A 4,312-nucleotide genomic window follows, 5' to 3' on the forward strand; every position below is an offset into this window, starting at 1 on the left:
TTTGTGGTACTTGGGCCTCTCACTGTTGTGGCCTCTCCCGTTGCGGAGCACAGGCTACGGACGTGCAGGCTCAGCGGCCATGGCTCACAGACCTAGCCGCTCCACGGCATGTGGTATCTTCCCGGACCGGAGCACAAACCTGTGTCCCCTGCAATCAGCAGGCGGATTCTCAACCACTGCGCCACCAGGGAAGCCCTCTAACCATCTTTGAATCTCAGCATATAGCAGACGCTCACTTAAAAAGAGTCAGGTGCTCAGACCGTAACATGTCAGCAGTTCATAAGCACTCATGTACCTCAATAGTTTTAAAGTCAATGAAAATATTTCCCTCTTCCAATTACAGGGCTTCTATAACATTACTGCTTTAAAAATAAGTGAATAAGGATTGCTAAGTAAGGACTAACTCACTAAATACTGCCAAACTGGAACTGCTAAAACTTAAATGGTGCTTTGGCATCACATGGTCATTAAAACCTTAAACTGCACAATGTACAGCTAGTACAAAAATTTTAAATAGTTTATTTCCCAAAGTAATTAAACACACATACACGTACACATAAATCCACACCTGATTTCTTTGCTTTTCGACTTCATCCTCAGACATGCAGTTGGACAGAATCTCAGACCATTCCAGGCGCTCCTTCGGTGTCTTCACCGCAAGACTATCAAATATTTCAAAGTAAAGCCATGCCAGATCCTTAGCCAACTGCAGCTTTCCACACGCAATGTGCCTCCATGTAGACCAGGACAGGCGTGGGTAACCTCCCTCTGTGGCCCGGGTTCGCACATAGGTGGATATCTTCCTGAGATAGTGAAGACTGAACTTGGATGGAGGGGGGACCTGCAAGGCGCCCACTATAAAGGGTTCTGCTTTCACCCAGAGGAGAACTCCGGACTGATCCATATTATCTCTAAGGACATCTGTGTGAAAAGGCTTCTTTGCATACCTAGGAAACAAAGTTTCTTCACAAACTAATTTGAAATAAAACTCATTTACACATTTTCTTGTAAGGTGACCCCTCCCTTAACTGTTTTTAAATGTACTATGTCAATTTAAAAAGTGGATCTAGTTCATCAAACAAAAGCAGAATAGATTTTTGGTCAGATCTCATTATAATCTATTTGAGCAAGAAAAATATTGTGATAAAACTATCTCACTTGAGTTATTCAAAGTGGTTGTTCAAGGAAGAGTGTGTAAATGCATGAGGTATGAGATAGATGCCTGCTCAGGATAAAGAAAAGAAGAAATGGGAAAGAGCCATCCTATCACCAGAAATCTTGCTCTATCCTGAGGGGAAACACTAGTCAAAATAAGGGGAATAAAATTTCAAAGTCCAATCACTTACACATAGAGGATGACTGATTAAAGATCTGGACGTGTTAGCTGACCATATGAGCTCAATATGAAGCACTAGCACAGGATGGCAGACAAGAATGCTCAGGTAAACGTAGGCTGCAAAAATAGATCAAGGAAAGTCAAAGCATCTTTAGTCTCTATAACAGTGAACCTGCTCTGGCATATTCTACTGTCCTTAGTTCAGATGCAATATTTTTAGATTTTGTTTGTTCACTGTTTGTTATAACAACAATACATGATTTTTAGGAAATATTTGTTAAATATCTAAAAATAGAAGGGGAGGAAACTATCCACAGTCCCACCACCAAAGGGAAACTAGTTAATATTTTACTGTACTTCCTTCCTGTCTTTTTTTCTACACAGCTTAGATATTAGTTTTTGAATTGTCATAGTTGTGATAATAGTATATAGTCTGTATTATTTTATAATACAATTCTGTCATATTTTAAAAGTTAATAGCACTCTAAATAAATGTACCAGTTTATTGTACATTGTATTGTATAAATAAATGTAACAGTTTATTCAACTGTTCTATTTTCAGACATTTCGTAGGTTTAAAATTTTTCACAAAAACAAGATAGGCAAAATATTGATCATTGTTGAAGCTGGATGATGAATACATGGGGGTTCACTTACCTATTCTACTTTTGTGTATGTTAAAATTTTCCACTAAAAAATGTTTAAATGTTTTCACTTTTATAAATAATGCTATAATTACCATCTTTCTGCATATTTCCTGCATTATGATTAATTCCCAGAGAAAATTTTCAGATGTGCATTTGTGAAATGAAGTAACTGAGATTTCTGAAGCTCCTGACATATATTACCATTGCTTTCCAAAATGATTATATCAAATTGTTCCATCAATTTGATTATATCAAAATGTTTTATTGCTATTATTATGTTTTTCATTTGACTTTAAGAAAATTGGGCTTCTTTTGGGAATTCTCTGTTCAAAAAGTAATTGACATCAATTGAGTGCTTACTATGTGCCAAGTAGCATTCTAAGTATTTCATGTTCTTCACCTTTCATCCGCACAACCACCTGGAGATACATATGATTATCCCCATTTTCAGATGAGAAAACTGAGGCTTAGAAAAGTTAAGGGACTTACCCAAAGTCACATACTTGAGTTGGCAGAGCCCTGGATTAGAATTCAAGTCTGTCTGACTTGAGAACTGTGTTACTTACAAACGTATTTTAGGAACCCAGTTTTGGGAGAATCTGGAAAATAGGAGTGAATCCAGAAGAGAATTACCAGAATGACTGGCCTTAAATGGAAGGCCACCTAAGGACCAGGTGTAAGATCATGGAAGCATAAACCCAAAAGAAGGGTGTGAGAGGAGAGATGGCAGCCGTCTTCCAAATTGGGAATGGCTTAACGTCCCTCTGAGTAACACCAGACGATGAAAGTTCTGTGAGGAAGATCTTAGTCCGCTCCAAAATGAAAATAGGCTGCTCTGTGAGGTACTGACCCCTGTCCCTGAAGTTAGCAATCAAAAGCCAGAACCTGGGGATGAACCCTCTATTCTAACCACGAAACTAGAGAGGGTTAAATTCGTTAACATAAACTGGGGCTCCTTCCCTCTTCAAAAGCTCCCCTGGGATGCGCTGGGATCCGGCTTATTCAGGCAGGGAGATCGGCGTGAGGCCCAAGGCGGTCCTACCGAGGCTTCGCCGCCACCTCGTCCGCTCTCTGGGGTAGGACGCGGTCCAGTATGGGACTCTGGGTGGGCCGCCCGAGCGCGCCCCGATCGCACTTCGGGAACCGAGAAGCCACAGCTGACAGGGTCCGTAGAGGACCCAAGACCTGGCGAGCGCGAAGGCGGCCTCCCCACTCCGAGCCCGAGGCGTGATGGTCTCCTCCCTCCTTCCCTGGCACCGGCCTGCGCGCGGTTACCTGTGAACATAGGGGCCAACCGGCCGCACCTCCCAGCGCGCAGCCGCGCCTCGCCCGCCAGACCGGCCCGCGCCCGCCGTCCACCCACTGCGCAAGCGCAAGGCCTCGCACCACCGAGAGCTGGAGGACAACGTTGCTAGAGCGGCCCGGTACTTCTTCCGCGGTTTGGGAAACACTTGGCTGAGGTCTAGAGTCCTTGATGCTGGAACGTGGAGCCAGACCCTGCCGCTTTGTGGTGTCCGCCTTTCCACTCAGGGTATTAGGAAGTTTTCCATTGCTCCACAGAGCTGTGAGCCACTAGCTGCTGGTAAGGTCAGCACGCTTTGATGAGTAACAATAATGATAATGACAGTTTACATTTATAGAATGCTTAATGTGGGCTGGGCACCGATTAAAGCACCTTTACGTATCTTATCTCAGTCTTCCTAAGAGCCCTTTAAGATAAGTACGTTTGTTTTACTGATGAGGGCTTAGAGAGGTGAAAGTAACACAGAGACCGAGCTAAGACACAAACCCAGGCTGTCTGAAGCGAGAGCCACCAGGGTTAGCTCCTTAACTGTTAGCTTTTCCTCCATGTTACCGCCTTCAGGAAGCTTTTTTGGATTTCACTCAGCATAGGAACATCACTCCTTCCTCTAAAACTCCATTTTATGATTTTTGGTCATTTCCTGCTTTTTTTAAAAAAAAATTTAAATTTTATTTTATTTATCTTTTATACAGCAGGTTCTTATTAGTCATCAGTTTTATACACATCAGTGTATACATGTCAATCCCAACCTCCCAATTCATCACACCACCACCACCACCACCCCGCGGCTTTCCCCCCTTGGTGCCCATACGTTTGTTCTCTACATCTGTGTTTCAATTTCTGCCCTGCAAACTGGTTCACCTGTACCATTTTTCTAGATTCCACATATATGCGTTAATATACGATATTTGTTTTTCTCTTTCTGACTTCACTCTGTATGACAGTCTCTAGATCCATCCACGTCTCAACAAATGACCCAATTTCGTTCCTTTTTATGGCTGAGTAATATTCCATTGTATATATGTA

At 42.6% G+C, this 4,312-nt stretch overlaps 1 long non-coding RNA gene across 1 annotated transcript; it reads right to left on the bottom strand.

The window, feature by feature from the left end:
• Positions 1-574: 574 nt before the first annotated feature.
• LOC112065042 (uncharacterized) lies at positions 575-3,239 on the bottom strand. The gene is made up of 3 exons (XR_002891801.2): positions 2,473-3,239; positions 1,347-1,453; positions 575-947 (listed from the first exon to the last, which is right to left on the bottom strand). It is a non-coding gene; the product is annotated as an uncharacterized lncRNA (long non-coding RNA).
• Positions 3,240-4,312: the final 1,073 nt, after the last annotated feature.

The sequence above is a fragment of the Physeter macrocephalus genome, chromosome 1 (genome assembly GCF_002837175.3).
Source record: "Physeter macrocephalus isolate SW-GA chromosome 1, ASM283717v5, whole genome shotgun sequence".
NCBI classification, from domain to species: Eukaryota; Metazoa; Chordata; class Mammalia; order Artiodactyla; family Physeteridae; genus Physeter; species Physeter macrocephalus.